Here is an 8,169-nt window from a genome sequence, read left to right as displayed (position 1 = left end):
AAATGTAGTGATCTGAAGAGGCACGTGCACCCGAATGTTTATAGCAGCAATGTCCACAATAGCCAAACTATGGAAAGAACCTAGATGTCCATCAACACATGAATGGATAAAGAAGATGTGGTTCATATACACAATGGAATACTATGCAGCCATCAAAAGAAAGGACATCTTGCCATTTGCAACGATGTGGATGGAACTAGAGGGTATTATGCTGAGCGAAATAAATCAATCAGAGAAAGACAATTATCATGTGATGTCCCTGATATGAGAAATTTGAGAGGCAGGGTGGGGGGCTTGGGGACTAGAGAAGATAAAAATGAAACAAGATGGGATCAGGAGGGGACAAGCCATAAGAGACTCTCGACCTCACAAAACAAACAGAGGGTTGCTGGGGAGAGGGGGGTCGGGAGAGGGTTGTTGGGTTATGGACATTGGGGAGGGTATGTGCTATGGTGAGTGCTATGAAGTGTGTAAGCCTGATTATTCACAGACCTGTACCCCTGGGGCAAGTAATACATTTATGTTAATTTTAAAAATTAATAAAATTACTATCAAAATGCTCTGCTCCATCCCTCCAAACCCCATGCCATCCCACTCACCCACAAAGCAACAACTTTCCACTCTTACCTATTTCTTTTGTGATTTACCTGCATATTTCTAAAAAATAAGCGTGTACTGTTATTTTTTCATTACTTCATTTTAGTCATTTTGTCCACTTCGATTATGGTGGCTGAGGATTTGGCTGGCTAATACCCCAGTTAAACTCCTCCCTCTCCGTCAATCTAGAGATTATGATTATTGTTTAGAGTCTTTACATTACGGCTTCCTACATTCTCTGCAAGCGATGGCCGCATTTCCTTCCTTGTACAACTCTGAACATGTTCTGGAATTAGTAACTGTCCTGTGCCATTGCTTGGTTTTGTAGGGACATATGCCGATTGTTTCCACCTGTGTTCCAGTGTCTGCTGGGGCTTCTGCCAAGTGTTTGGGCTCACAGAGACACCTCACCCACCCCATCTTGCCACCCAGAGCGCACCTGTGTCCACCCTGCCCCCTCCTCCTTCCGAAGACGCTGGTTTGATCTTGAAATGGGCACATAGCTATGATCCTCAAACGACCCTCCTGCCCCATAACCTCTCTCCAGGCTGGATCTTGTCTATCCCTGGTTTGCCTCTTTGCATTTTGCAACACATTTTCCTGGAGCTTCCTAGGAGAGCCATGCCAGGTACCTATTTTTCATCCCCACGTGATTAATAATTTGCTCATTCAGTCCTCTTTGTTCTACCTGAGTGAGAGCTGCCTGTCTCTCAGATTGTCCTTCTCTCTGAACTTGCTCTCTGCTTCTGCCCTCTGAGGGAAACTTGGCTTGCCCTTGGTCTCTGGCTCTTGGGCGGTGACCTGTTCTCTGCAGAAACTTTCAGCTCAGCGCTGTCGACTGCAAAGAGGACATGAGCCCCAGAGTTGATTTTCCAATAGCCAGCATTGAAAAGTAAAAAGCAGAATGAATTTTAAGAATGTATTTTATTTAATCCAATATTTTAAAATGTAATCATTTCACCCTGTAATCGATATAAGAATGATCGATGAGATGTTTCAGCTTGACCACGTCTCTGAATTTGGGTGTGCATTTTACACTCCCAGCATGCCTTGTGATTCCATTCTCTGGGCTCTGCTCTCTGTCCTTCCAGAAGCCTTCTGGAATCATGCCTCCCTACACCATTGATGCTACAGTGTTCTGCTAACACTGTAGATCCTACAGTCAGTCCCTTGGCTGCTTCATGCCATGGTTGTTCTGGAACCCTACATGCCTAGTCACCCGGGAACATTCAAGACCCCCCGCGCTCAAGCATTTGGGTGGAGAAGATAGTGTTTTTGGATACAGAGCTGGCCAAACTTTCTGGTGGGTGGCCATCACAAGGTCGGTCAGGTCAGTGCCTCGGGATTTCTCCTGCTCTGTGGCCTGTGATCTGTAACGTGTTCTCGGAATCCTCGAGGACTCTGTAAAACATTTTCAACATTTCCTGGGAATGAACCAGAAGTTCTTGGAAGGAATGACTTCAGCCTTACTGGGTAATAGGCACCCAGGTGTACAGCCAGCAGAGGGCAAGACCCTGCCCACTGGGCTCTCAGGACTGGAAGAGAGGCAGGGAGGGACGAATACAGGACACATCTCTTCTTTTTCCCATGTGGTTGGGACATCAAGGATGCCAGGCACCCCCTGCTCATCCCCACCCTCCCTCCCTCCCTCCTCCTAGATTCCTCTCCCCCTGCCCCCTCCTCCTTTCCCCTGCCTCTCCCCAGGTCCCCATGGCAGATAAGACCCAGAGGTCCCCACCATATGGAAGTAAAATTATAATCCTTTTATGCTCGCTTAGGTGACCAGATTCTTAACCTGTGTCTGACATCCTAAAACAGACTGGAGCACGTCTCCTTTTTGTTGTCAGATGTCCACATACCACTTACTATCAGCGTGCCCCTGTTCTAAACCCTTCTACAGATATGACCTCATTTAATCCTAACAACCCCTGATGAAGGTACTGTTTCTATCTCCATTTTACAGACTGAGGCCCAGGGAGGGTCAGTATGTACCACAGTGTGTCCCCAGGCAGTGGCTCCAATCTCCGCGCTCCCAGCCATGGGTGGTGGCTCCCTGTCTCCATGGGGTTCCTGCACAACTCAGTGGAGAATAGGAAATGTTTGGGTGTCTTGCCATGAAATGGCCTACTCTGCCGAGTGGGCTTAAATCCAGAGCCAAGCCTGAGGTCAGAGCAAGTTCTCAGTTCTAAATGCTCCCTGAGCTTCCATCCTTAAGCTGAGACCTCTGCCTGTCACCCGCTTAGAGTTCCCTCACTCAGAAGCCAGGACAGAGGCCTGGACCCCAGTTGTTGGGAAAGCCAGCTGAAGACCAGCGGACCTAGCCAGCTGTCTAGTAGTACCTTTGCATCTGGAAATCAGCTAAATTTTTGTCCATACTGATTTTCAATGGTGAACATGTGTTCTACTTTTTCCTCTCTACCTTATTCAACTTTCCTGCTTCCAGAATTTACAACATGTTGGTGAATTTCAAATCCCTCATACGTGTCTCGCTAGGAACCGGCAAGCTCATAATTAGTAAGATCTAATGAGTTTGGACAGCACTAATTTGCATTCCATGATGATTTTGACAGAAGCTGGGTGGGAGTGAACTTCAGTCCATGAGGAAAAGGCTGGCTAATCATTTTCATAGTGCAAACATTGCAGGGACCAGATAAATAAATTTTCAGGTCGTGGAGCCATGAAGACTATTTATACACATATAAATAGCACCTGCCGTGTGTTGTGTGCTGTCTCATGCATGTAGTGATATCACATCTTTAGTGTTTAAGGCTTTCATTTTTACTACATCATTGAGTAATACAAATGCCCTCTTGTTTTATTTATTTATTGGTTTGCTCGTTAATTTTTCATTTTTTATTTATGTATTTATTTTTCACTTTGTTGTAGCATTTGGGTTTGCCCTGTCTCCCGAGCCTCTTGGAGCCCACCTGGACCTGAGAATGGGTACATACATTTTCATGTCCTAACATCCTAGGCATCTCGCATATCAGTTCTGGGATGCTACATTCTTTACCTAATAATCAATCCTAGGTGGAGAGACAAGTGAAGGAAAGGAAAGTTTTTCTGAATCAAGTGCTGTGAATTTCCTCAAAATGGAATTGATGGGAATCAAGAGATCCCAAACTTGAGGGGCACCTGGATGGCTCAGTCATTGGGCATCTGCCATCAGTTCTGGTCATGGTCCCAGGGTCCTGGATCAAGCCCCGCCTTGGGCTCCCTTCTCAGCGGGGAGTCTCCTTCTCCTTACTGCCCCCTGTTTGTATGTCCTCGATCACTGTCTCTCTTTCTGCCAAATAAATAAATAAAATCTTTAAAAAAAAAAAAGAAAGAAAGAAAGAAATATTCCAAAGTTGGAGACAGACACATTGGAGATAAAGTCTGCTGGTTCTGGAGAAAATGAAGGACCAGGGGTATATATTCTAGCCTGAGAAAGAGAACTGCACTTTGTGACTCTCTATGTGAACTCTGACAAGCGAGCGTGCATGCCGACGACACTGAAATTACCTTCGAGTTCATTATCAGGAAGTGAATGAATACAGGAAGGTAGCTTTTGAGTTTTAATGTGATTTTTCAGTAACGGTCTAGGAGTAATTAATTCAGGACAAGTGTTTTTAAAAGCCTATTAAAATATAGCCCTGGTAAATTAATTGGCACAGGTTCTTCTGAATTCTCCTTTTAACAAAACTAATAAATTATTTTCCATGCATTTAATAAATATTAGATAACTAGAAATTGAGTTTTCCCTATTGTAGTGCTGATATTTTTAGCGGGCATTGAAAAAATGTGACATTGGCTATTCCAGACATCCTCCCGGATTCTGACTTGGTAATTAGCAACTAACTTCACTGGGTTCTTTTCCCCTCAAGCTCCCCAAAAGTGCCCCATGAATTATGAATTATTCTCATTTGTTCATCAAAGCAAGCCCTCAAAGGACATCTTTAAGATGACAATTTATTAACCTAAACCAGGTTATTCTGTGTTCTTGACTATAACAAAAGTGTAATTGTTTTAAAATATTTTAAATTCAGAACTTTCCTGTGAATTCATAGCCACCTCCCAAATAATCTGACTCATTGCCATTTTACCCTTCTTCCTGACCCATCCTTTTTCAAAGGGCACAGACAAGCAGGAGCCTGATGGGCCCTCTCCCCTATCCTGAGGATACGACCCTTGGGGTTGGACCCGTCTCCCTTGGCTCCGATCCTGGAGCAGCCCGGCATGCAGGACAGAAGCTTCTCCATCACGGTTAGCTGCGTGGCTGTGTGAGTAAATCCACTCACAGAAAGCACCTTGCTACTCGAGTTTCGTTCTACTCGGGCAGGGAGCAAATGATCTCTCGTTGGTCTTCACAATTTAAAGGTCACCCGTTGGCCCCCACCACCACGATCCACCCAGTCCAGAAGTTCAGTAGGATTGAGACTAAAAAACCCTGCCTCAACGCAAAAAGGGATCCAGGGAGACTTTCGAGCACTTCTCTGTGCGGGACACATTTGGGGACAAGCTTGAGAAGCCTGGCCCCAAGCCATGTCCATAACTGTATAAATGAGCCCAGTGTGAGGGAGGAACCCTGTGTTTCCTGCCCAGATGGCCCCTGTCAGCGCTGTTTGTTTGTTTGTTTTTAATTGCAGTAGCAAACAACACGGCACAGACGGATCTTAAAGATGTAGGGAAAAGTTGTCAGAAGGTTCTGGAATTCGAGAGTCTCCTTGATTGGACAGGGATGTTCGAGCAGAGAACATATGGTTTTGAGCCAGCAGACTCCAGAATAAGGAGATGTTAGTCCCAGAGAAAAGCAAGTGCTCCAGAAAGGAACAGAGGACAGCTGGAGAGTAAATCTCTGTGCCTCGAAAGTTGGGTGGTCGGAGTACACCTTCAGTATAGGTGAACCCGCCATGAGAAGGATGACTTACGGTTGACTCCGGGAAGCTTGGCCTCGCAGGTGACATCTGCCGAAAGACAGGACCAGGCAAGTCAGAGGAAATGTTTGGTTCGTTACATAATTTGCAGTTCTGAATTATTTTGTTTGTTTTGACTGCACGAACTGCTTCTCTAAATGGATGTTGGGTTTCTGCGGGCGGCTCGGTTGACCTGTCCCTGGTCTTCCTTGTGTGTTTAATATTTGCTTAGTTATTTTATGGATTTACTTCAGGTGGTTGGACGTATGACACTGAATGTCAGCTGAGCACTCTTACACACCCAGCCTGCCTTCCGACACTGCCTTTTGGAAGTGATTTGCATGGATTGCAAAACGTGTTTTCCCACGAGACGAATGTCCTAAAACAGTGGGCTGTCCCAGGCCAGACAAAGGAAGCCCCTCATGGCCACGCTCTCCTGAAGTCATGGTGATTGTCGATCCCCCGTCTCAGGGCTTTCCTGAAGAAATGCCTTTGGTGGGTGAGCCAGTAGGGAATTTCAGATCTACGTGTACCCCGATTCTATATCGGTGAGACAGAGGGCCGGGGAGCAAGGAATCCCTTAATGAACAACAGAAACTTCACTCTCCTGGTGGCCACTGGGTTCCAGATAAGGTGTGAGCAGTGGGAATGGGAAGGCGAGATTCAGGGGTCTGGAAACTGTGAACTGGGACGGGCACTTTACATGATGAGTTACCTTGGGAGAAAGGACCCCTGGGAGAAAGACAAGCTTGAGTGGAGGGAAAGGATGAGTGTTGTGGGTAGAATAAAGACCCCCCGCAAAGACGTCCACCTCGTAATCAGCAGCATCTGGAGCCTGTGACCTTTTATGTGGCGGAAACGGAGGTGTAAGTTACAGATCTGGAGAGTGGGGAGCGATCCTTGATGGCTTGATAGCATCATGAGGGTCTTTCTAAGAAGGAGACGGGACGGTCAGAGGAGGAGAAGGAGGCCTGGAGATGGAAGCCATAGTCAGAGTCACAATGTCGTCTGCTGGCTGGGAGTCTGGAGGGAGGGCCCGGGAGCCCAGGAACGCAGGTGTCCCTAGAAGCTGGAGGAGGCACAAAAATGATTTCTCCTGTAGAACCCCAAGGAGGGACCAGCCCTATTGACCCATCACAGACCTCTGAGCTCCAGAACTGTAAGGGAATAACACGGTGTTGTTTCAAGCCACTCAGATTATTATGTCCAGCAGCGGCAGGGACCAGCAGCGGATAGTGGGGAAGGTTGGGAGTGGCCGGGAGAGGTGAAGGGCATTCTTCCCTCTGGTCCCCTCCCATCCCTTTCTGTCCCCCTGCCGTCTGCGCTGGTGCAAAACCTGAAAGGATGCACACCCAGGAGAGGAGGCCTCACTCTCTTCCCCCCAGCCTCCCCCGTGCACCCGGTCCTCTCCTGGTGGCTTTTGCCACAGCTCTCGGGACCGGCCACTGTTCTCACTGCACACTCTTTTTAAAAAAAAAATGTTTTTTATTTTGGTGAAATTTACACAACCTACAGTTAGCCATTCGGACTATTTTTCAGCACAGTTTACTGGCATCAAGGACGTTCACACTGTTGTGCAGACATTGGCAATATCCATCTCTAGAATGTCTGGGCCTGTCCGAACTGAAATTGCGAACGGGGCAGCTGTCAGTCCCCATCTCTTCCACCCCCCCCTCCGGGCTCCTGGTTACCTCGAATTGATCTTGTCTCCCGCAACAGGAGAGTTCGTCCAAGTGGGGTCGTGCCCCGTCTGTCCTGTTGCAACTGGCTTATGTCACCCGGCGTAGGACTTCCAAGGTCCAAGCAGGTGGTAGCCACGTCGGGCCCCGTTTAGGGCAGACATCCGTCCATCATGTGGATGGACCACGCTTGTGTTATTGGTTCCGCGTCTGGTGACGGTCACTCGGGCTGCTTCCGGATCCCTTTGGCTCTTGCGAAAGATGTAATGAACGTTGGGGAACGACCAGCTGTCCGGGTTCCTGCTTTCAGCTCTTGGCGGTGTAGACCCAGAAGTTGACTTATCGGATCAAAGGAAGTCTGTTTTCTTTCTCGAGGAACCACCACGCCGTTTGCCTCAGGGGCTGCCCCATGTCACACCCCATCGGTGATGTGGTGGCGTTTCTCTGTGTCTTCTGCCTAGACTAGTTGTTTCCTATTTGCTTGTTTGCGTGTCTGATTACATCCATCCTAGCGAGCGGGCACAGCACTCACTCTTGATAGAAAAACACCGTGCTGGGGCGTCCGGAGGGCTGAAGTTAAGCATCCAAATCTTGGTTTCGGGTCAAGTCGTGATCTCATGGTCGTGAGATCGAGCCCCATGTCGGGCTCTGTGCTCCACAAGGAGTCTGCTGGAGATTCTCTCTCTCCCACTGCCCCTCCCTGCCATAAATGAATAAAATCTTAAAATTTTGAAGAAAATTTTTTTCTTAAAAAAAAAAGAAAATCACAGCTGGATGGGTAAACGGGGCCAGGGAGGAGCACGGGAACCAGTGGAGGGGGAACACAGGTATCCAGAGGGGAGGTCTTCACCGCTCGAAGAACGGGCAGGCGAGGGAAGGTAACACCGGCAAAGGTGGCCCTTCCTAGGTAACAAACAAACCAGAGTCTCCTGAGCCTCGTGCTGACCCCCACCGTCCCTCCGGCCAGAACACAGCGGCCTGGCCTGCACCCGTCATGG

At 47.8% G+C, this 8,169-nt stretch overlaps 1 long non-coding RNA gene across 1 annotated transcript; it reads right to left on the bottom strand.

Annotated features, from left to right (window-relative positions):
- Positions 1 to 2,386: 2,386 nt before the first annotated feature.
- Positions 2,387 to 7,302, bottom strand: LOC125092453 (uncharacterized). The gene is made up of 3 exons (XR_007124932.1): positions 7,184 to 7,302; positions 5,508 to 6,561; positions 2,387 to 2,667 (listed from the first exon to the last, which is right to left on the bottom strand). It is a non-coding gene; the product is annotated as an uncharacterized LOC125092453 (long non-coding RNA).
- Between the last annotated feature and the right edge of the window lie 867 nt (positions 7,303 to 8,169).

The sequence above is a fragment of the Lutra lutra genome, chromosome X (assembly GCF_902655055.1).
Source record: "Lutra lutra chromosome X, mLutLut1.2, whole genome shotgun sequence".
Lineage (NCBI taxonomy): Eukaryota > Metazoa > Chordata > Mammalia > Carnivora > Mustelidae > Lutra > Lutra lutra.
Note: the sequence above shows the minus strand (reverse complement) of the source record. Positions and strands in the feature narration are given on the sequence as shown.